Source organism: Panthera tigris, chromosome C1 (assembly GCF_018350195.1).
Source record: "Panthera tigris isolate Pti1 chromosome C1, P.tigris_Pti1_mat1.1, whole genome shotgun sequence".
NCBI lineage: Eukaryota > Metazoa > Chordata > Mammalia > Carnivora > Felidae > Panthera > Panthera tigris.
The window spans coordinates 123,249,213-123,274,861 of record NC_056667.1 but is presented as its reverse complement, the minus strand read 5'-3'; the positions used below and the strand labels follow the sequence as shown (position 1 = coordinate 123,274,861).

At 38.7% G+C, this 25,649-nt stretch overlaps 1 protein-coding gene and 1 long non-coding RNA gene across 2 annotated transcripts in view; one reads left to right on the top strand and one right to left on the bottom strand.

The window, feature by feature from the left end:
• NCKAP5 (NCK associated protein 5) overlaps positions 1 to 25,649 on the top strand; it is a 676,395-nt gene that overhangs the window by 461,861 nt on the left and 188,885 nt on the right. The window lies entirely within an intron of this gene.
• LOC122240895 lies at positions 13,241 to 18,354 on the bottom strand. Its single transcript, XR_006220663.1, has 2 exons — positions 18,274 to 18,354; positions 13,241 to 13,655 (listed from the first exon to the last, which is right to left on the bottom strand). It is a non-coding gene; the product is annotated as an uncharacterized LOC122240895 (long non-coding RNA).

Genomic DNA, 25,649 nt, shown 5'->3' with positions numbered 1-25,649 from the left:
TTTACACCCTGTATTGCTTCCCTGTCTCCAACTTGATACCTGCCTCCTGACTTTTTTTTTTTTAATTTTTTTTTCAACGTTTTTTATTTATTTTTGGGACAGAGAGAGACAGAGCATGAACGGGGGAGGGGCAGAGAGAGAGGGAGACACAGAATCGGAAACAGGCTCCAGGCTCCGAGCCATCAGCCCAGAGCCTGACACGGGGCTCGAACTCACGGACCGCGAGATCGTGACCTGGCTGAAGTCGGACGCTTAACCGACTGCGCCACCCAGGCGCCCCATCCTCCTGACTTTTTAACTCTTGTAAAATCTTTTCCTGAAAGATGGTGACTAAGTGACATGACATTCCTGATCAGAAACTTTTATAAGACCAAAAACCTACAGATTTACAAACAACAGTCTTTAGCATTGGGAACAACAACAAAAACTAGGCAGTAAGTCTAAAGAGGATAAAGCTGTGGCATTTAGAACTATTCTTCTTTTGATTTTTGACATATATTTCATAAGAATAATTACATTTGTACCGTAAGTTTAATAAAATTAAAATAGATGAATAACAGTGAAATGATCAGCAAAACCTGCCTAGTGTGTACTCCAAGAACCCACGGAGAAAGGAAAATGTAACTCCAAGACTTCCAAAGATCAGTAACTCCATGCAGTTTTTCCTGTACAGTGAATATGTTTTTCAGATGCCTTCAGATGTTCTTACACTTAATAAAAACAACTTCTCTTAAAAGCATTACCAAATGTAGGATTTGGTACATATATTGGTATATATGTAGCATTTGGCCTTTGTCATATATTTCTTCAATTTACAGTCAAAGTATATTTCTTATGTGGTTATTCACAAGTCTTCGTGTGTGTGTGTGTGTGTGTGTGTGTGTGTGTGTGTAGAAATAGATTAGTGGGGTCCTCACATATGAAAAGAATAAAAACCTATAATTATAATGACATAGGAAGCTACAGAGGAATTTTTGATATGGGAAGTTGTGGAAAGCAAATGCAAGGAAGTAAAATCCATAGACGAAGGTTTTCGAATCTGATTTTATTGTATATAATTGTTTTCCTTCAAAGACCTTATAACGTCATTGTCAGAACATTATAGAATTGTGAACTTTTATAGCTGGAAGAAAACATGGAGATCATTTTATGAATAAGGGAGTTAGCATGACCTGTCCACGGCAGAGCTAGTTAGTAGCAACATCAGAAATCAGGAACAGCACTGAGATGTCCTGATACACTGTCATAGGCTAGCTTCCCACATGAAATGTTTCTAAAAGGTGAGGTAACCAGAGAATGAAAACCATTAGATACAGGTTGATTTGAAGCCATGTAATAGATCATAACAGTACATAGTACATAGATTATGGAGTTGGAATGCCTGAGCTTAATTCTTGGCTTTTGCACTTACTAGCAAGTTATTTAATCTCTCTGACTCTCAAAGCACAGAGGAAGAGGAAATAATGGTACATATCTCATAGGGTTGTTGGTAGAATAAAATGAGTCTTTAGCATTGGGAACCTGCACATAGTATGTACTATATATGTATTATCTTTCTATCATCATCTCCACCGTCTCTGAAATTGTGAAGCCACTTCTATAGTCTCTTGAGGGCTCTTTGTTTTTTCTCCAGAGATGTGGAGGATCTACCGACCTGGAGATAACCTTATTAGTGTCATCATGGTCAAAACAATGACAGTGTCAGTCAAGGTTCAACCAGAAAACCAAAACCAGCAAATATGCTACAGGCACTTGGCTTATGCAGCTGTGGGAGCTGGTTAAATGGTCTCCATAAGGCTGTGGTGTCTGCCTCCGATGCTGGAGTTTCAAGTCTACAGGGAAGGCAGTCAGGGAAGATCACAAGTAGGCTGGTGCCCACAGCTATGAGGTGGAAGTCCATAATGGTGAACTGAAACTCGTATCCTTGCTTCTGACCTTGGTTTCAACAGCATCCTGCAAGGGCCATTTGTCACAGAGCTAAACACACATCCTTGTCTCAGGAGTCAGGAAAAGTGAAGAAGAATCCAGCAAAAGATAGAACAATTGCAGGCCCAGTTGTTGCTTCATGGCCACCGGTTGAATCAGCAGATCGGTAACAACGTGTGTGAGTTACACAATGTCTATGGCTTCATTTCCCTCCTCCAGATCTCCTAAGCATCTTTCTTGTGACTCTGAAATGGACAAGAAAGGGGATTCTGGGAAATGTAATTCAGCCTACCGAGGTTGACACATCACAAAGCCATCGCAGAGACCAAAAGTAGGAAGAAATAGGCATAAGAGAGGACAAATATGAGGGCAACCAAGAGGAAATGAGATACACATTGAACTTAATTTACCCATATTTTGAGGGGATTGTGTGTTGAGGACCATGGAGCAAAGTTCCACAGGTCTCCCCATATTCTTGCTCCCAGTCACTAGACGTCTATGCTCAGCTAAAGGAGAGACATGTGGATTCATTTCTTAGTACTTTCCCTCAATAAAAGACTTAAAAAATGATTCTCATACACTTTAAAAAAAAATCTAATGGACTTTATTTTCTTAAAATGTGTTCCCAAAATACTTTCTAGATTTTGAAATATGATATTTTATCTTTTACCTTTTTTTTTTATTAGCTCGGGTAACACAAATCAAGCAAAACAAGTTACCTCTGCATGGAGAGCCAAGAATTCTCCAATTTAATTGTTAATTTTGAAAATATTTTATATCAAACAGTTGTAGGTAGAAACAGCAAAGTCTTTTGTGTGTTTTTCCTACTTTGACTCATTTTGAATGTCTATAGTTCCTTAATTTTGATTTCATTTTAAGAGGTTTGAGAGCCATCAGTATCAGTTATCTAGTGCAGTATAACAAACTAACCTCACACTTTTAATGACTTAAAACAACCAATGATTTTATTTGTTCATAATTCTCTGGGCCAACAATTTGGCCTGGGTGGTTTTCATGCTGTTCTTCTTAATGATCACCCATGTGGCCACAGTCATCTGGCAAATGTCCAAGATGGCCTCAGTCACATGCCTGGTGATTGGCTATCTGATCTAGAAGCCTTCAGCAGATATGGATCATGTCTTTTCCAAGTGACCTTTTGTCCTTCAGTGGGCTAGACCACTCTTCTTCCTATGATGGTAGAAGGGAATGAGAACAGAAGCTGCAAGGCCTGTCAAGTCCAAGACTTGGAACTCCTATGACTTTACTTCTCCATTTTATTAGTCAAAGAAGGTCACAAGACCAGTCTGGATTCAAGAGGTTGGAAATAGATCCTATATCTTGATGGGAAGGATGGCAAGGTCACATTGCAAAGGATAAACATACAGAGATAAGAAAAAAAATATGGCCATTTTTTTTTTGTCATTTACTATACCTTCCATGCCAAGTAATCATTGGTATATTTTTTAAGAGGATAATTCCCTCAATCTGATTTGTCACTTACTCATTTTCCTTTTTAATAAATTAACAATCATTTTTATTTTTCAATGTTCATATTAAAAATTAGCATACTATATATATATTTTTCAAATAAAATGCCTCAGTAAGTAAGAGTCTAATATCAACTTCATCTCAGACATTGAAATCTATACCCAACACTGATATTTGGGCTCTTTCAGCTCCCCTACCTGCCCCCACTGTGACATTTGGCCATTTAGGAGATCCCATTGAATTTACTTTAGCAGTTATGTTCAAATCTCTGTATGAGGTTTAGATGTTAACATGACTGCTTTGTTCCTCCCTTTGCCCACTCAAGTTTTTCAGCAAGTAATAAATAATTATGAAACATCGTACAAGATAGGTATGTGTGTCATAGCTATTGTTTATCTTCTGGCTTATCTCAAATAGTAAGAGAGTTGTTCTAAGTTTAGCAAATTTTCAAACCACGTCTTGGTTAGGGAAGCCTCATCAATTGCTGAATAATATTAACTGGTATAGGTGCAAAGCAATATTTGGTCATTTAGCAAAAAAGAAAAATTATTTGAATGTAACACTTATATACTGCTCACCATGTGCCAGGCATTGTTCTCAGAGCTTCGTGAAAAACTCACATAATCCTCACAACAACCCTCTGAGCGGAGACTATTATTATAACTATTTTACAGATGGAGATACCAAGGCACAGAGAGGTTAGATAACTTACTCAAGATCAATTGGTTACTAAATGATGAAGCTGAAATTGGATCCCCAGGCAGTTTGACCTCAACCCGTCCCCCATGCTGTTTCCCACAGCATTTAAAACCCATATTCGAAGCACTGTGGATGGCATATAGAGAAGTCTAAGAGAAGGATGGAAATATGCTTCTACTTGAAGAGACAGATATATGTCATACATGTGAAACTGGAAAACAATTATAAATCAACATGCAGGATGTTGTCTCTTTGCCTCTTCTCCATGAGAAAGAGCAAAGGGAATAAATGAAATTGCTTTGTGAACTTCCGTAGCATACTGCTTAGTGATAGAACCGAGTTCTTGATTTAAATAATAGTAGTTACCAATACCTAATTGTCTGGAAATCTCAATTTTTTTTTAAGTTTATTTATTTATTTTGGAGGGAGAGGGGCAGAGAGAGAAGGAGAGACAGAGAGAGAGAATCCCAAGCATGCTCCTCACTGTCAGCACAGAACTCGATGTGGGGCTCACACTCACGGATCTCACACTCTCACACTCATGAGATCATGACCTGAGCCAAAATCTAGAGTTGGATGCTTAATCGACTGAGCCACCCAGATGCCCAAGAACTCTCAATTTTATAACTTTTTCCCCCCTCTTTAATATGTCACTGTGGGCAAAATCACTTTCTCAACTGTAACAGATGACCTTCAGACTAGAATTAACCATCCCCCCAAAGTAGCAAATAACTGGTCTAAGACACAGCTAGTATCTGTGGGGATATGAAATGCAAAGCATATAATTCTGAATCTCAAGGTAGCATCTTCCTCTTGCCTTGCTCTTATTAAATCTCCATTTCATCCCATAGCTTAAAAAAAATCTGTCCTGATCTATCTCACATTCTTTAACTTGTAATGAAAATATTTCGTAGTTTTTTTTTTCCATGTTAATTCTTCAATTCAGTTTGGATCCCTCCAACTCCTGTGTAATTTAATGTGATTTGGTGTGGGGCTTCCCTGCCTCTTAAGTTACTCTGGTTAACACTCACGTAATCACCAAGCTTAGTCAAATAAAATCCCTAATGTATATGTAAGAGTTGGAGATTAATTGCCATTTATACCTTTTATAATCTAATCCACACCAAAGGATTAACCTGCACTAGCTGTTAAGGGTTGTCTTCCACCAATTATGCCTGTTTGTATTTTATTGGTCCGTGTTGATAACGGGAAATTTCATGTAGTTTTAAAAGAATTAATACTATTTGAGGATTTGACATGCTGCATTTCAAGTGTGACTCACTGAATAAACATGATCAATGCACACACACAAAAGGAGAGATCTCTCAGTAACATTTTACATTTTCTTAATTTGGGGATTTAGGGCCTTTTTGAAATGTAGTCTTTTTTAAGTTAATCCTCACTTCTGACTGGCTGGTTGCAACAAAACTTCCATCTACAATACAGTCTTTTTAGAAATTCTGAAACTATTTTTTGGGTCCAGGGTGCAGCACAAGAAAAATGAGTCCATTTTTTATGGCCGCTGCAGTTGAAAAAACGAAAACAAAAACAAAAAAACTGTCTTTTCTCCCACGTGGGATAACGGCTTTTTTTTCCTGCTCATAGAATGTCTCCTGCCACAAACAACATTTTCAGGGCAGAAAAAGCCCCTGCCCATGAATAGCAGCTGAGGTGTATGAAGGTTGCTTGCCCAAAGAGGCTTCTCTGGGCACCAGCGTGCCCTCCCCTCTGCACACCCTGCAGGACAGTGAGAAGCCTTCTCCCACCAGTTTTGGGACCAGCTGCTCATTTTCCCTCCCATGATGCCTTAATCACTTCTCAGCCCAACCAGGCCGGCGTCCAGCTTTTCATCTCTCAGACCCCATCCAGCTCTCGCTGGGGAATGAAGGACTGATACAGGTTTATGTTCACAAAAGGTGCTTTTGGACACTAGACATTTCCCTTTGAATTTTTCATTTCTCAATAATATTTTCCTATTTTTTGGTTATAATTTTTGTTGGCAAAATTCCATCAGTTTTTCTACCATAACCCAGCCTATCAAATAATAGGTACAATGTAATTATTCGATTTTCTAACAGTACCTTTAAAGATTTGATCTTAAAACAGTTTTTTTTTTTATTTTCACTGGATTATTGGTGCTGAATTTGTGGTTTGTGTTCTTTTTTTTAATTCTTAATTCTTACATATTTCTTTCTCCACAAAGAGCCTATTGAATGATGATCAGGTTTCTCCCAATTAATAGAAAAGAACACATTGCTAGTTTTTGATCCTGCAGAATTAGTACTATTGAGAGACCGTGTTCACTTTAGTAAGAAATTGACTATAAATAAAGCAATGAAAATTTTTTATGTCGTTAAATCAGTGATTTGCCCTGTTCATGACCCCTTCCAAGCAGGCTGTTTTGCAATCTGGGGCCTCACTGAGTGAGCTATAACACAATTGATCCCAGCTATATAAGACACAGCACACTATTTCCTTCATTGATTTATTCCCAGTCTATTCTCCTCCTTATCCCATTTACCTGATCAATTAATCTCTGATATAACTCATAAGCATTGGTTGAGAATAACGCAGCTGATGATATTTCCTCAGCAGCAGCAATGATGGAGTGCTATGTGTATATGAAAGCGAAAAGGTATTCATTCTTGTGTGTAGCCAGGAAGGCTTCTCAATGAGAATCAGGTGGAAGGCGTAGATCACTGTAAGCACCATGGAGTCAAGGGCTATGGCTAGCTTTGTTTTTTGTTTGTTAATTTTTGTTTTGTTTTGTGTTTTTTGGGGTTTTTTTAAATGTAATTTATTGTCAAACTGGTTTCCATACAACACCCAGTGCTCATCCCCACAAGTGCCCTCCTCAATGCTCATCACCCAATTTTCCCTCTCCCCCACCCCCCATCAACCCTCAGTTTGTTCTCAGTATCCAAGAGTCTCCTATAGTTTGCCTCCCTCCCTCTCTATAACTTTTTCCCCCCTTCCCCTCCCCCATGGACTTCTGTTAAGTTTCTCAGGATCCACATATGAGTGAAAACATATGGTATCTGTCTTTCTCTGCCTGACTTATTTCACTTAGCACAATACCCTCCAGTTCCATCCATGTTGCTGCAAATGGCCAGATTTCATTCTTTCTCATATTCAAGTAGTATTCCATTGTATATATAAACCGCATCTTCTTTATCCATTCGTCAGTCGATGGACATTTTGGCTCTTTCCATAATTTGGCAATTGTTGAAACTGCTGCTATAAATATCACCCCAGCAGTGCCACCACCTTGCTCACTCCCTGGCACAAAGGAGATGCTCAGAAATGTTTGTGGACTAAATGAAGAAAATGCAAGTGTCAATTTTAGTAGCAAAGTAGCTTGAATTGGTTGGTAAGCATCTCTGCAGCCCCACTCCAGAGATCCTAAAATTGTATTTAGTTCATTAAAAGACCAGTCTATGAAATATACAGATCCATGGACCAGAAGGCAAAAGAGGTAGGATGAGTGACAACAACAAGAAAGAATGAGAACTTTGGTGTCAGACAGACATGTGTTCAAATCCCACTCTCTTTTCTACTGACCGTATGGCTTTTGATGTTCCTCTAATTCTCTACACTCCTTGTTTTCCCCAATCTGGAAAATGAGGACAGTAACACCCACTTACTGGGGCTCTGGTGAGGAGTAAATGATGTAATGCATGTAAAATGAAGGCACAAGGGCATGAAACAGCATGCATGTTTGGAAAACAGTAAGTAGTTCCACTTCTCTGGAGCACAGGGTACCCATGGGAGAGATGTGGTAAATGGAACTTAAGAGAGAAGAAGCAGGCGGGTCATCAGGAGCCTTGGGTGCCAAGCTAATGGGTTTGAACTTCATCCTAAAACCTTTGGGATGTCGTTAAAGTATTTTAAGCAGGGGAGAGGAATTCTGAAATCACATTTGCATTTTATTACAGTGGCTCTGGCAGAGTGACACTGAATTAGAAGAATCTGGCTCTTCCACACTTTTGCAGCTTCTCCACATCACTCTTCACACCTACTAAACGCTCTCACCAAACTATGTACACAGAATGGCACTTGGTTACTTGGACTCTGGGCTGTTGCATATGTAGATCCCTCTTCCTAGAACATGCCTTTCCTCCTTAACTATCTTATTAGTGAGGACTCTCTCAGTTGCAAATGGCAGAAAATCCAATGCAAGCTGGCTTAAGCCATTAGGGCGATGTATTTACTCAGAACAAACTCTCTGCATAGCCATATTTGCAAGCCCATATCGTGTCTTAGACTCAGGGCTCTTTCTCCATCCTTCTATCCACCTTCTTGCAAATGTGTTATTTTCGGTTTTTGTTTTGTTTCCTTTTTTAACGGTAGCCATTTTAAGGTGATATCTCATTGTGTTTTGATTTGTATGTCCCTAATGATTAGTGATGTTAAGCAGCTTTTCATATACTCATCAGTCATTTGCCTATCATCCTTGGAGAAATGTCAATTCAAATTCTTCGTCCATTTTTTAATCTGCTGTTTGTTTTTTGTTGTTAAGTCAAAGAAGTTCTTTATATATTCTGAATATCAGTTCCTTACGAGATGCATGATTAGCAAGTATTTTCACATTGATTTTTTTAAGCATTTGCTTAATTCCTGGCTTGACTTTTCCCCTTATCCCTCCCCTAATTTCTGAGGTGATATGTGAACAAAAGGAGGCCTCTTTCTTGTGTCCCTAACTTTTTGTGCATTATTAATTGCTTTATATATTTGGGTACCCCATGTTGGATGCACAAATATTTACAAATGTTATATCTTCTTATTGGATTGTCCCGTTTATTATTATATAGTGCCTTTCTTTGTATCTTGTTATAGTCATTGTTTTAAAATGTAGTTTGTACAATATTAGTCAACCAGTCCAGTGATAGTGTTCAGTACATAGTCAAGGAGAATAATTGAGAATGTTTGTAGAATGTGAGAGTAAAATAGGCATAGGGACCTCCTCTGAGGTACACGTTGTTGTTCCTACCCAGGAACAACGAGCCTCAGAGAGGGTAGGTAACCTGTCTCAGGTAACAAAGCTAAGTAAGTGGTGAAACGGGATTGAGAACTGTCTGACCTCAGAACTGACATCAGTATACCCAAAGCTTACCATTAGCAGTTTAATCACCAAAGAAAAGTTAATAAGAAGCCTATTGTGATAAGGAGGAGAAGGTGTTCATGGTGGGACCCGGGCGTTCACTCACATAGGCACAGCTATATATGTAGGCAATAGCCAAGGGATAACACTCTTGCTATTTGGATTTTAAATGGATTCTAGCAATTTGTACCATGACCATCACTGGCACCTACGCCACAAGGGCACCTTTCCTCCCATTGGTACCTTAAGGTAGAGAGACAAGGCAGGCTTGGCCTCTCCTTCTAGCTTTATAGGTGCTTCCTGCCCATGAGAAAGCTGCATGAGAGACCATTTAGCCTCAGCATCTTTCAATGATTTTGAGACAAATTGCTGTATTTCACATAAACTCTCAATTTCTCTAGAGCTGATGCATGGTGCGGTAGGAGGTATACAACATGTCTGCTAGAGATCGTATTTTTTCCTCCCTTAGCCCTTTATTCTTTCCTTTCTCTTCTCTATTGTTTCTTTCCTATCTCCTTTCTTCTGCCTTCAGTCTCTCCCTTTCTTTCTGTTGTTCACTCTGATCTGATTTCTTTATGGTCGAGTATACCTGTTTTCAGAAGCTTTACCATCATCTTCCTGTTGATTTTGCATCAAATGTTGTATATTTAATCCTATGATTGGTGTTGACATTAATTTTGTGGCTTGATAACATTTAGCCAATTTCTGTGAAGTATGTTCAGTGAACGATTCCCCCTCAGCTGCAGTTCACGCCCACCCTCTCTCCAGATGCCCTGGTTCCAACGGGCTCTGTGTGCCACTGTGCAGAACCCACAATCAAAACAGGATAGACGGGAACATTCTTTACCAGAGGCTCTGCGCCTCCACATCCTCTGACTGCATGGCATATTATAATCTTGGGATTCTCAGTGGCATGGTAATTGATGAATTCGTAGCTGAAGTAAACACCACCCTGGAGTGTCCTGCCTCTATGTGTGGTTTTCACTCTCTTCTCTATCGCCCCAGACCAAGAGGGCTATATCAACTGTCCAACCATGCATGTAAATCCGTTTCCTCTCTTGTCACTGCAAATCCACTTTGCCATATGAAATGTCACATTGGCTAAGTTGAAATAAAGAAAACTTGACAATTTCTATTCCCCCCTTTGACTTGAGGTTGTAGGCCCATGAAATGAACCATTAGATCCTTTAATCATTAAAGAATAAGCTAATCCAGGCCATCCATGACTTAACATGGTACCAACTCTGTGAATGAATGGGAATATCTTTCTTTTGTTTGAAATCAGATGTTTGAAAGCATGAATTTTTAAAAACAACTTTGAGTTTTCATCCTGATAATTGACAGTGTGTAGACCTTTCACTGTAGGAGAACTTTAGGGACCAGATTGTGATTAACTGTGCAGTATTCAGGAAACAGTTTCTTTTCATGGCTTTTCTTAAACTTGGAATCTTCAGAAAGCATTGTTATTTACATTATACTGACCTTTGAATCAACTTAGATTTTATCATCCTTTTTTTATTATTGTAGAAATCTAGATGAATGCAAAGTGTTGGAGAAGGACCAAAAATAAATCAATGTTGTTATTTTACAATAGCATTGACATTATCGATGTTATATCAGCACCATTATCATAATTAGTGCAACATTTTAATTGGAGGGGAAACGATCCAATAAATGTGTTGTACTATTAATATTTAACTACTGGTTGTGAAAAAAACCAATATTATATTATAAAATATTCACTGAATGTACGATGACAGAATTAAAACCTATTTAGGAAAAAAAAAATATTCTCTGGCAAGGGAGAAACCAATGAAATCTCCAAGAAACTGGTCATTCTGAAATATCTAAGGGTAGATCTTTTATGGGAGTGCTTAAATATCTGATATCTTCTGTGGAGGGAAATAAAATGAAATTGCTTTGAGTGCTACCTTTCAGAAATAAACTAGCCTTTCCTTGTGGCCGAAACATCAGAAGGAAAATGGTACAAGTTCCTTCTGAGCTCCTTACGGCATTGGTGTTTAGTATATTAAAAGAATCTGATTTATAGTGATGAGTTACTAAGGAGAAATTGAAAGTTTCCCATCCCAGGGGTTTTTACATGCAAAATTTAAGGAACCCATTATAGTCCATTAGTTTAAAAGGTAAACTTATTAAATCCTCCATGATAAAATAGCTAGTTCTGATTTTATGTTAAAATTAAAAAGGCATGGACAGCATTTTAAGACTCGGTATAATACACTTCTTGGCTCCGCTTGTAGCCAGTGGTAACTGGTGTTTAATGTGATGATTTAATGATGATTTAAATTGGTCCTTCTTCAGAGGAATAGAAAGATCCCCAGAGAAAGTAAATTTATGAAATGAGGTAAGTGGAATTCAGAGTAAAGTGATGGAGTGATTGGTGGGAAGGAAGTCTTACTGTTTGTAGCCCTAAAGACACGTTAAAAGGAATGAGAGTTATAGGCTAGTGTTTCAAATGGCCTCAGTCAAGAGCCCATGGGGACTGGATAGTGAAGTCCCACTTCTGCTCGTGAACACAGGTGCTCCAGCATATCTGTGTCTTCCTGGTCTGGAGCCAGTCAAGTCAAAGAACGTTCATCAGCACTGTTTATGTTTGTTCTTCAGGTTGGTCAGCAAATAAAAATAATCATAGAATTACAGATTTTACAGCAGAAAAGATACCTTCACTAGAGCATCAGCAAGTTTTTACAACAAAGGAACAAACCACCCTAGTAGATTAAAGGACAAACCAGAAGTGACCCATTTTGGAAGTTAAAGGGCCATGTTGCCTGAGTCTGTGAACTATAATTGCAATGCCCTTTTCAGTATAACAGTAAAGTGTACCTGTAAACAAATTATTTATAATAAGCAACCAAACGTATGTATCTTATAGGTGAGTTATAAAAAGGTATATATTAAAATTAAGAAAAAAACAGCTATTTGCATAAAATCTTCACCAAGGTTGAAAACCACTGAAATTCTCCTTTTTCCAGTGGACTTAAGAGCAGCTGAGTAGTCTCAGAAAGGCCATTGTAGATGGAGGAGAGATGATGCATTTTAGTTCCCTGGACAAGTCACTGCCCATCTTTCTAACTCAGCTTTCCCATCTATAACATAGGCATGATAAGAGTTCGTAGTCTCTCATAGGATAATGGTAAGAATTAAATAAAGCATGTAGACGGCTTAGAATACTGCCTGACAGAGGGTACATGGAAGTCATTCTATGAGCTTTAATAGGCATCGGTACTGAGGATTTGGGTCTCACTGTTATGTAAATCTTGCATTAGAGAATCAAGACCTAAAATGTAATATTTCAATCTGATTACCCCAGAACAGAGGCCACATATTAACCTATATCCACACTACAAACTGGTGTTATCCCAATCCCTATAAATGTGTAAAACATGAAATAAGACACAGATCATATCCTTGAGAAAATTATAACTTGAGTCCACTGAAAAACAGTAGTCATAATTCCAAATGTTGGCGAGAATTTGTATTTCAGAATTAAGCATCTAGTGCCACATATAAACTCTACTTTGGGGGCGCCTGGTGGCTCAGTTGGTTAAGTGTCCAATTTTGGTTCAGGTCATGATCTCACAGTTCATGAGTTCCAGCCCCGCATCAGGCTCTGTGCTGACAGCTTAGAGCCTAGAGCCTGCTTCAAATTCTATGTCTCCCTCTCTCTGCTCCTCCCCTGCTCATGCTCTGCCTCTCTCTCCTTCAAAATAAATAAAAACATTAAAAAAATTTTAAACTTTTGGCCCAACATCAACTTTGTTTCATATTTTTTACATAAAATTTAGTTGTATAAGTAATAAATGTTCATTAATACATACATTGAAAACTATAGAATTTAAATATCCTTTTGATACAGTTACCCAGGAATAATCATTCTTCTCCACATGTGGACTTCCAGTTATTCTTTTCTATGTATTTTCCTATTTTAATGGGAGCATATACATGTACTATTTTGTAATATGACTTTTTATAATGTCACAGGTGGAGCCTTTACACATCATGATGTGTGGTTTATAGATTCAACTTTAATGGTTGTGTAGTGATCCATTTTCCATTTGTAACAATGGCAGGGGGTCCACCAGCCCCATGCATAAATGGGACACTGTAAGCCCCAGTTGCCCATCCAATTAGTGCCTTCTTTTAGTCTCAGTAGTGACCATGCTTGATCATAAAGTTTATGGTCACTGTACGCATGGTGACATTTTTAACCCCAGGCGGAACTTGCCAGCCCCTCTTAATTGCCCCACGTTTCCTTCAGCAGCAGAATTTCCCATCTGTGGATGCTGATAAGAAAAGGGGGCAGGCTCTGCAGACATGAATATACTGTCTTCACTTTGGCAGTCAAATTCTCTGAGCTTTGCCTCTGCTCACTGAGGTCTCAGGATGCTCTTGGAGGAACAGTGAGAATGAGAATAGTGGGCTGTGAAATACATAGAAAATATACACAGTTATTCTTTGAGTCATATAGCCCTGCCTTACATTGTATGGATGTGTGATAGTTCACTTAATTCTCACTCACTACTGTTGGACATTTTCTTTGTTTCCAAATTTACTATATTATAAGTGTAACTCCCCCATCTCCCTAACTCATCTGCCTATGAGTTCATATTATGTCACATGAAGGACTCAAATGTTGCTGGCTCTTTTCCATCTTCTCCCACCTCCAGATGATACAGAAGCTCAGTTCACTCTTCTCCCTCCACACACACAAAAACAACTGCTCCACAGTCATTTCAGAAATCCCCAGAAAGCTCATTTATATGTACATGAAAACACATTCTCCCATTCCCTGATTGACCCTCCAATACACACAGCCCTGGGTGGAAAGCAATTTAGAGAAGGCCCCTGTCTGTGACTGCTGCTCTAGGAACCCCCACAAGGACCCTGGTGTCTCCCTCACTAGGCTATATTCTGTCTTCAGTTTTGCACAACTAATAATCTTGAGGGCTCTGCTGTGCCTTATCTCAGATATTTTGTTCCTATTGTTTTGCATTCCCTAGGTCTCCTAGGGGGAAAAAATGGCAGGAACGCCCCTTTCCCCTGTGGGCCCCAAAGTGTCATTCCGGGGATGAGAGTACTAGTTCCCAAATCCTATCAAAAGATAGACCCATCCACTTGAGCCTCCTGTCCCTTTCTCTATAGGAAATCACACAGCATGCCCACCTCTCCTTTTCCTTTATGATATAACACCGCGGAATTTTCTGCTTCTCGCCTTGCAGACTTCCTTTCCAAAGAACGTGAACTCAGGCAGACACACACCGGCACTGCCCTGGCCTTAAGTCTGGCAGGTGCATCAAGTGACCCATCCTGACTTAGGCTTATCATATGGATATTGCACCTGAATCTTTTGTGCACATCTGTAATTATCATTTAAATTCTGTCCTTAGATAAATTCTTAGGAACATCATGGTTGACATGAAAGGTATGCCACAGACATGTTCACCATAGCTTTACTTGATGTCTGGTTGAGTTCTGGCTACATCTTAAATTGCCACTGAGGACACTCAGGATGGGAACTGATGATTTCTCTGGGGTGTCAGAACATAGCAGTGTTTGCTCCAGTGGTGAAGCCACAGAGCTCACATATCCAGAGATGCACACTTCCTCGCAGGATAGATGTTTTTACCCAGTGGCTTCCAATAACATTTTCAGTGACCATCAGAATCACAAAGCTATCACTTTTTAAAAATTTTTTAATGTTTATTTATTTTTGAGAGAGAGAAAGAGAGAAAGAGCAAGAGCGAGCGAGCATGAGTGAGGGAGGGGCAGAGAAAGAGAGGGAGACAGAATCCGAAGCAGACTCCAGGCTCTGAGCTGTCAGCACAGAGCCTGACACGGGACTTGAACCCATGGACCGCGAGATCATGACCTGAGCTGAAGTCAGATGCTTAGCTGACTGAGCTACCCAGGTGCCCCAAAGCTATCACTTTTTCTATTGAAATAAAATTTATGGACAGTGAAATGCACAGATCTTCAATCTCTGAATAACTTCAACGATCATAGAACCAAGAGGTCCTTCAACCAGGCTGTGCAACAAGATCACATGTGTTCTCTATAAAAAGTACAGTCTTCCTGCCCATAACGCCCAACCATTTAGGCTTTAAAAACTCTGTAATGAAGTTGGTATGTGTGTGTTTGTCAGGGGAGGGAGGGATTGCTTTTTAACTTCCAGTTGATTCTGATTCTATTCCCTTCAATTTATAGATATCAGGAACAAAGAAGAGATACAGGCAGGGTCACATCTTCTAATAAGTGAAATCAATTCCAGGACTCATTTCTGACCACCAGTGTCAAGAGATTTTTTAGCTCCCCTAAAAACCAGTGGGACATGGGGAGTGTACTTGAATTTTCAGTGACTATTTCTAGCATAAAATTTTGGGGCTTTATGTGAAACTAGTCACTGATGTGCATAAGAACACTGTTATAACTTCATTTTGATTTTCTAAAATGAAAAAAAAAAATATATCCAGGCTTCTGAAATCTACTTTAAGAAAAAAATGTAGGGATACACACACACACACACACACACACACATATATATATACATATATATATATATATATGTATATATATACACACACACACACACACACAGGCACTAACGTTTATTTATTTTGAGAGAGAGACTTTGAGCATGGGAGGGGCAGAGAAAGAGGAAAAGAGAAAGAATCTCAGGTAGACTCGCACTGTCAGCGCAGAGCATGACGAGGCGCTCAAACTTAAGAACCATGAGATCATGACCTGAGCTGAAACCAAGAGTCAGATGCTTAACTGACTGAGCCACCCAGGCTCCCCAAATGTAGGGTTGTATTTCAATGGAAGTATCATTCTATGGGAATACTTGTGAGTACTGGTCAAAGGGACAACAGAACTCTGTTAGGACTTATAAACTTCTATCTGAAAAGGAAATTGCTTATAATTCCCCAAATGTCCTCTTCCCTCTTTCTTATATTTTACACAGCATTATTTTTTGCCTAGAATGTTCTGTAATAAACGACTGCAGTTATAATGAGTTATATTAACATCACGTTGTTACTGTTTTGAAGCATGTGGGGAGGTTTTGTATTAATTAAAAAAAGAGAGAGAGAGAAAGACATTTCTAGCTTTTCTTCCTTGCACGAGAATTAGGCTTTTTAAATTTTATTAAAAAGTTTCTTTTCACAAATATGGTTCAGCCTCCTAGATTTTAAGAAACATAATAGACAGCTAGTATTCACATGGATGTGCTATTTAAAAGGAACGTGGCTCACTATTGTTATTCGGTGCTGCATTTTTATGTGTAGGAATTGATGTATGCCAAGAAAAAGGCAATTAAGGCTCTTATGCTTATTTTTCAAGGTGTATTAAACTGGCTTGAGTTTTAACTATATGTTTCCTTTAAGAATCTTAAAAAAAAAACACCTTGAGAAATATTACCAACTGGGTCCATTGCCCTAAACAAAGAAGCAGATTCATTTTCATAAATAAATCTGAATTCCATTAGTTTTTCAAATTTACTTGTAGATTGAGGAAGAGGATAAGTATGCTAATCGAGGATAGAGAAGATGGAAAATTATGATGAGAATTTTCTCCATGCAGTCGGTGCTGGTCCTGTTCTTTGCGGGTATATTAAAAATTGAAGGCCTGTTTATTCAAATGTTCATTCAACAAATTTTTACCATAAGCGCACGATGTACACGGTGTTGTCTGAGTCATTTTGGTGGAAGCTTATACCCCAAAACGGCTCTTCACATCTGTAATGCCATGTGGGTCAATCCCTGGTTTATAAATAATAATGAAAATTAAGATGACAGTTCACGTTCATTGAGAGAGAACTATGTAGCCAACATGTTCTAAGCACTTTTCACTTCGTAGTTGCTCTTTGCAAAAGCTTATAGCAGCTGCTCTTATTGTGCGTACACAAAAGGATATTGAGACACAGAGAGGTTCAAAGTCTTAGCTAAGATCACACAGCTAATAGTGTCAGATCCCAGGCCATGTGGCTCCAGAGCCTATTCTCTGAACCACCATGTGACTTGAATATCTGTGCCCATTAGTTGATTTTTTTTTCTTATAAATTAGTAATGTAGGCCTGTATGATTACCACATAACATTTCAGCGTTGGACTATGTTATGTAGGCAACTGGCACATAGTGGGTTATCAGTAAATGAGCACCGTCCACATTTATGATTTGGCTCTCATATCCAGGGCATAGCCCAGCTCCAAACGTTAGGTGCAGGAAAGAAACCACAATAATTTAGTTTATTAAATAAATGAATAATTTATTCAGTTTATTTAATATGCAATTAGTAGGTTGTGAAAACCATGTTTTTTCTAATATCCTTTAGGGGTAAAAGTCAAGTTTGGAAGTAAACTAGAAGTTTGTGAAGTTGTACTCAGAAATGAGTAGCTTACAGCTGCACAGCACATATCAGGAGGGTTGAGAGATGAAGCCAGAGTATGCAGGTGGAGGATGATTAATCTCATCTGATTTGAAAGAAACCATCAGTAGAAGTAGTGGTGTGGGATCTCAGCTAGCCTGCTGGAATTTCAGGCTGCGGCAAGCATCGCCTCTCATAAATTCTTGACCTGTCTCGGAAGTAGCTTCCCTCTCTGAGAGCAGAGGGAGAAGAGGGGGTCATAACTGTGTGCTTAACTCAGCATCGGGAGCATCGGGAGGGATCTGATTCTTCTTGGGAAGTAAAGGAAAACTTTTTTTAATGTTGGTTTATTTTTGAGAGAGAGAGAGAGACAAAGCATGAGCAAGGGAGGTGCAGAGACAGAGGGAGACACAGAATCTGAAACAGGCTCCAGGCTCTGAGCTGTCAGCCCAGAATCCAATGTGGGACTCGAACTTGGTAATGACAAGATCATGACAGAGGCTGAAGCCAGACATTTAACCGACCGAGACACCCAGGCGCCCCTTTATTATTATTATTATTATTATTATTATTATTATTATTATTATTATTTTAGGCCATAAAGAAAAACTTAAGAAAGCAAATGAGCATCCATGGAACAAGAGGAACCAAAGCAATAGTTAGATTGTATACCCTACCTGGTTTTTGAGAAGTAAGATATCAAACGATTCATTGAAAATGTAACAGTGAAGTCATGGACACTCTGAAAGAGAACACAGCCCACAAAGGATTGAAGGTTCTAATGTGGGCCCTAGATATTCTGAAAAAGTCTGAGTGTTCCATCTAAAGCCTGAGGGTTCTCTGTTTGAACACATTGTCTTACTCGCCTTCTTGTGCTTGACTGAAATGAAGTTGCATGTCAGGCCTGGGATCAGCACAAAATTCACTCTATGCATGAAAGTCACAGATTTGGTATCTCTGAAAGCACATGTGGGGGCTAAAATATGTTTAAAACTTCTTTCTTTTGCTAAGAACTTTAGAGTATCTGAATTTTTGGCTCTGTCGTGATTGGGAAACTCTTGTTACATCGTGAGCTCAAATTTGGTGATCTTTCCTAAATGGCATCATACCACAGAAGGAGAGCATGGCTGACTGCAGGCAGAGCAGTCCCCGTGTGGCCCTGTAGGAGGTCCCCACGCCTGCCTGTTTCTGTCACTACAGTATTGTCCCTGGAGGTCAGCATCTGACTTTGGACAGAAGGCTCTGAGAGTGAGGGCTCTGCTGAATAGGTAACTATGTGAACTATTCCCTCACCTGGCTGTTTTCACCAATGAGCTTCTTTGGCGCACTTTCATAGCTTGTGCAAACAGCCCTGATTCACTAGCTCATCCAGGTTATGCCAGCAGCCAGCAGCAGTGATTGTTGGCTCTCAAGCAGCTGGAGGGCCTGGAAGGGCCCCCTGGCAGCAGCCCCAGAGTTGACCAAAGCCACCACAAAGTAGAATAGACACATATAATGGGTTCCCAGGAAATAACAAATCTTCCTACTTTTGTGCTGCAGAGACATTTCTCCATTATCACCTTAAGATGGAAACCAGGGCCCTCTCATCTAACAGAGGCCACTTACCCTGGCAAAGGGCAGCTTGGCCACGCACGTGGGAGGCACTTTGAAGACAGTGGCAGCATCTGTGCGTGCATGGACACACTCATAACAAATCTCTTGAACCACAGTAGGGTGAGAAGGAAGGAAGTGAGCTGTTTAACATAATGACATAATCACACAGGGAGTTCAATGATAAAACCAGATTTTTAAAGGGTATGCACATTCACTAGACGAAAGGACTGTTACAAAGGACAAGAGACACAAATTTAAAATAATAGCATATTTGAATATAAATGTTAATAAGCCAAAATTTACCAAACCCAAACGTTAACAGTGTCAACCAAATTTACATTTTTTAAATAAATTGCCCTGTGGCATAATGGTTAATACTTATGGTCACTGATATCAGGAACACCTGAGTTTGAATATCAAGTCCACATCTTACTAGCTGTACCTAGGGCAAGTTCCTTAGCTACTCCAGTTGTAAGCTTTTTCCGTCTGTAAAATGGGAACAATCACAGTACTTTTATCATAGCTTTATTGTAAAAATTAAATGGGATACTTTATAGAAAATATTTAACAAGGCCTAGCATATTCAGTGAGGGCTTTTTAAAACCTTGTACTATTCTCATCCTTCTGAGAAGAAAAAAAACACATATGTTTCCTCAACCACTTGGGCCTTTTGGTAACATCATGAAAACAGCAGCATTTGCAGCAGCAAGAGTAAATGGCAAAGTTAGTCACCTCGTACTTTCTGTCTGTAGACTCTGTAAAGTGTTTCTCACACTGGGAAGGATGGGTTCATTATCCCAAGGGGAGAATCGATTTCCAGAACTGGTAAGGCAGTTAGCAACCCTAGATGACTCATCATTCTCCAGTCTGGGTAAATTGCATTCCAAGTACTGGATACTATTCTAGAACCACTGTTGATAATCCCTGAGGAAATGGCATATTGGAGATAAGCGAAAGGACCAGAAAATGGGAAAATACAGTTCTTATTTCTATAAAGGAAAAAAAAAAAAAAGTTCTAAAAACCAGAGCACAGGGACTTGATATTGGTACCTGGAAAATGTCTAGAAAGCAACAAATGATAAAGATGGAATCACTAAGACACAGCATGAGCTCACTAAAAATAAAGTGTTTTTTTTTTAACAGATTAAAAAAATTAACTGTTTATCATGAGACTGCTATAAGTTGGTTGTATCAGGATTTCATTAAGGCATCTATCTTTTGACTCAGGATAATGTTCAGAGAGGATTAAGAAATATGTTGGTGGATCATTCAGTTGGATAGATGCATAATCAGCTGCCCCATTGTACACAGATCTAGCCAAATAAAGACTAATTAACTCAGAGAAATCTTTCCAGACCTATGCCACAGAGGTCTATCTTCAGAACTACGTTACTCATCATATGTTATCACTGACATGACTATTAGAAGGCAAGCAAGTTTTTTAATGTATAGGTAGTACTAGCTGGGAAGGGAGAATAGCTGTGATCTTGTCAAAATCATAATTCTGAATGTTCTATAATATCTTAGTATCTTAGAACAGTAGGCTGTGGTAAACAAGATAAAATTTAACAGTAATAAATGTTAGTTCCTGCATTTGTAGGTTAAAAATTAATTTGTTAAATCCCGGAGCTTCAAAGCAATTAGCGTTCGGAGGAAAACTTGGGACAGTAGTTAAAAATAAATTCAGTATGCATCAAGAGTGTGCTAAGAGCCAAGTCAGACAGAGGATGCTTAATAGGAGGATAATGTTTTCTCTAGACACTGTGATTAGCCCTGCCACATTCTGCCTCATGCAGACCACATCTTAAAGGGTTTGGTTCCAGATAGTTTCACTTCAAGAGAGAAATTGACAAACCAGAAGGTGTATTAAAAAAAAAAAGAAAAGAAAAGGAAAGAAAATGAAATAGTTTGCCTTTAGAGGGATCTAAAAACCATGTTGTAGGGAAAGATGGAAAGAACTCAGGCCACAGCTACTTAATTTGGGAAAAGAAAAATCAAGAAGACATATCACTTAGGTCTCTGAATATTATAAAAGCTTTCTTATGGAATCATATATAGATAGATGTAATATATTTCTTAAGGCAAAAAGGAGTTAATAAATAAAGATTTTAGGGGTGAAAATCTAAAGAAAGAATTTATAACAATTAGAGGTGTCCACTTATACCATGAGCTGGTTTTTGGAGCTAACAAGCTTTAACGTAGAAAAACATTGGCCAGGAGTGCCTGGTGGGTAAGTCAGTTAAGCATCTGGCTCTTGGTTTCAACTCAGGTCATTATCTTATGGTTTGTAGGTTTAAGCCCAGCGTTGGACTCCACGCTGACAAAATGGATCCAGCTTGGAATTCTCTCTCTCCCTATCTCTCTCTTTATTCCCCTCCCCGCCTCAAAATAAATAAATTAACTTTAAAAATAAATAAATAAAAATAAAAGCATTGACCAAATAAACGTCTTTTGAATGTGAGGCTTTTAAAAGAATGATTACATTAAATTGAATAGTTATGTAGATGGTTCCAAGTTGTGTTGTCCAGTGATGAGAGTCTTCTTGTAGGGCAGCCATTTTGCCTCTTATTTAATGCCAATGATAACTTCAGGAATACGCAATGGGAAGTATCTTTTCCATGCTGCAAGGAAGAGAGTGTGAACATGAGTCTGTATGAGTAAATTAGACATCTTTATGTAGGAGTTTATACCTCATGGCTAAACTGAAGAGGCTTCTCTAAATTCTTGGCAAGAAGTAGACCTGAGGCTTTATTGCCATAGAGATCTGAATCTCTGAAACATCCATGTTAGAGCCGGGTAGGGTACTCAAGATGGTTTACTTTTTTTTTTCTTTAAATTATTATTGATATCTATTTATTTTGAAGGAGGGGGGCAGAGAGAGAGAGAGAGAGAGGGAGAGAGAGCATCCCAAACAGGCTTCATGCTCAGCATGGAGCCCTATGTGGAGCTCAATCCCACAAACTATGAGGTCATGACCTGAGCCAAAATCCAGAGTCAGACGCTTAACCTACTGAGCCACTCAGGTCCTCCTCAAAATGGCTTACCTTTTAGGCAAAAGATCAGGTTAAGTTGGAAAAGCATTTATACAACCTCAGAAATGCTTGACTTTGGTTATGTAATAATTGGTTGGAGTTGAAGGTCAACCCAGAGGTTTTCAATTCCTAGGTATTTGTGCTTTTTTACATATTATTCTAAATATTTTGTCACCACTCCTAGGTAAAAATTAATGTTCCTACCTATGACCTTATTACTAAAATGAGTTAACCTAGATTAAGCACATAATTTATGTGTACTAGATAATATACTGAATCCTTTAAAAATGTTTAATCATTCAGTCCTCTCAAGAACCCTAGGAAGTAGATACTGTTATATCTTAGTTTTTAAAGATGAGAAAATTGTAACTTGCAGAATTTTTTTAAACTTGCTCACATTGCTAGTAAGTGGAAGCTAGGATTCAAATGAGCTCAGGCACCCACCCTATGAACCACACACTTATTATGGTGTAGGTTCATAGACAAGGTATTCAGTGCAGCTCAGTGGTTAAAAGCAAGTGGTGATTTGGAATCAAAGGGTTCTAGGCTGAAAACTTAGCCCCTCATTTACTGATTCTTTGATCTGAAGTAAATTGCTCAGTCTCCTTGATCATCACTTTCCTCTTCTATAAAGGGAGTGGGGTAGGAGGAGGACTAATAATACGAATACCTAAGATTGCCCTAAGATTGAATGAGATGATGCATGCAGTATTAAGCACTTTTGCACGTAGTAAATTCTCAATAAGTTTAGCTATTGATGTTATTAATAAGTACGTATTATTACACAGTGTTGGTTCAGTTGCTTATGACTGTAGAAAGTTTGTCTGTTTGGATTCTACAGGTAATTCTGTGTACGAAAATGGAAGACATAATGCTAGGAAGAGGCTAAATTCTTTGTTTCTACTCTTGCATGTTTAAAATATTTTTTTTCGGAATTCAATGACAAATATTCTGATTATGGTACAGAAGTCACAATTCTAGTACATGGTATAAATCCACGAAATTTTCTTCCAAATGGTAAGCCATTCAAGTTATACCAGTGAAGATAAAAGAACAATTTCTTTTGTACCCTAAATCCCTTATGCATCATGCAGTTTTCAGTATGTGGAGGAGGATTACTGTTTTCCTGCCTCCCAAACTCCTAACGCCATTTAGAGACACCAGTTTTCTTGCCTTTCCTCTCTATCATCAAGTCTGTCTTCCTGTGCCCCTCCCTCAACCTCTACTGAAATAAATAGTTGGCTTCCACTTTGGATGTTTGCTGACAGCTTTCAAATCCCACCGCTCTTCCTTTCCCTTCTGTGCCACATCTCAGCAAGTTGATAAGAAAGGCTTCCTTTGTCTCAGTCAGAAAGTTCAGACCTTGCAAGTGCTGGCTGCCCAAGCCATGTTCAGAGCTCCCTGGAAACCTTCCTTCATCTCCCCAGAAAAACTCAGTGTGTGAGTAATAAATCTTTTCTTAACTTTTTGGTGCATACGTGGTATCATCAGTCTCGACATCCAAACCAAATTTTGGAGTGAGGGTTATGAGACCATATTGCTTCTGTAGGGTGATGACAAGTCCCAGATAACTTCCTGCATGCAGCATCATCACTCATCTGGAAAATGCCCATCTGCTTCTCCACTGTTGTTGGCACTTCCTTTAACAGCTAATTTGTCCCTCATCTACTTAAAGTGGAATTCAGTCCCTCTAGTCAAGTGGTCTATGGGCATATTCTTGTAAAATTTCAAGTATTGGGTACTTCTCATGTTCTGCTAGCTATTCCAGAAGTTAGAGTAGAAGAGAAAGATACCCAAATCTGACAAAGAAAACCCAATGCCACCTTAGAGAAATAGACCAAAAGTCTTGCAGACAATTCCAAACCAATCCCTATTTAAAACTCTTAGAAAATTAGAACTAAAAGTAAAATTCCTTACTAAGATAAATAGTTTTATCTGGCAGCCACTATCACTCTCAATAGGAAAATATACTGTAGATATTGAAGTATAGTCAGGACCATGGTGCCAGCGATTAGCATACTTTGTAAATGCCTTTTTGGAAGTTCTGCCACTTCCCTTAATACATGATTCAGAGGTAAAATTGCACTGCTATTGGAAAGGAGGGAAAACATATTGTTATTTTCAGGTGGCATTCTCTATACTACAAACCTGAGAAATTAAGTGAAATAAACCTAAGAATTAATAAAAGAGTGTAATAAAGTGGTCAGATATGACTATTACAAAAATCAGTTGTTTTCTGTCAGTGAGGAATAATGGTTCAAAAAATAATTGGGGAAAATTCAGTGTATAATTGTAAGGAAGGTCATAAAATACTATTTAAAGAAAAGTGTAGAACTCATTTAAATAAATGTATACAACTTATCAAGAGAAGTCAAGAATTTAATAAAGTGGTATACCATGTTCCTGCAGGGGAAGACCAAATATTGCAAAACTGATATTTCTTCCCCAAATAATTTAAAGGTTGATTATAACCTTTTAAAAGAAGTGAAAATCAATTGGATTATAGGAGGGGAATGAGGAGGACTTAATGATTCTATAGACAATGTAGAAAGAAGCAAACAAAAAAAACAAGAAATGTTTGAGAGGAAGAAGAATAACAAATGATGGCTTAAGTATTAAAATGGTATCAACTTGTAGTTAAAGTGTGCTTATAGCTCTAGATCAGGTAAATCAATAAAACAGTATAAGTCATCTGACAATAACTTTACCGTATTTAAGTGTTTAGTACTTCTAAAAAAGATATCACAGGGGTGCCTAGGTGGCTCAGTCAGTTAAGCACCAACCATGGCTCAGGTCATGATCTCACAGTTGGTGAGCCCCTCATTGGGCTACACGCCGCCAGTGTGGGGCCTGCTTGAGATTCTCTCTCCCGCTCTCTCTCTCTCTCTCTGCCCCTCCCCCCACACACTATCTCTCAAAATAAATAAATAAACTCAAAAAAAAAAAAAAAGCCAGGGCACCTGGGTGACTCAGTAGGTTAAGTGTTGACTTCAACTCAAGTCATGACATCACAGTTCATGGATTCAAGCTCCGCATCAGGCTCTGTGCTGACAGCTCAGAGCCTGGATCCTGCTTCACATTCTCCCTCTCTCTCTGCCCCACCCCTACGCACACACTCTCTCTCTCTCACACACAAAAACAAATCAACATTAAATTTTTTAATAAAATAAATTAAAAAAGATATCACCTATCAACCAGGAGACAAAGGCTGCGTCTGTAAATGTTCTGGAACAATTTTTTCATTATTTGGAAAGAAAATAAGATGCTTATCTGACAGCATAATGTGAATCCCATATGAGTTAAAGAGGTAAATGCACCAAAAAGGGGAATTGAAACATTATTAAATTTGAGGAAAGTGACTATTTAATTGCTCTTGGGTGGGAATGGACTTTCTAATTATAAAGTCAATGAAGAAAATCACAAAGGAA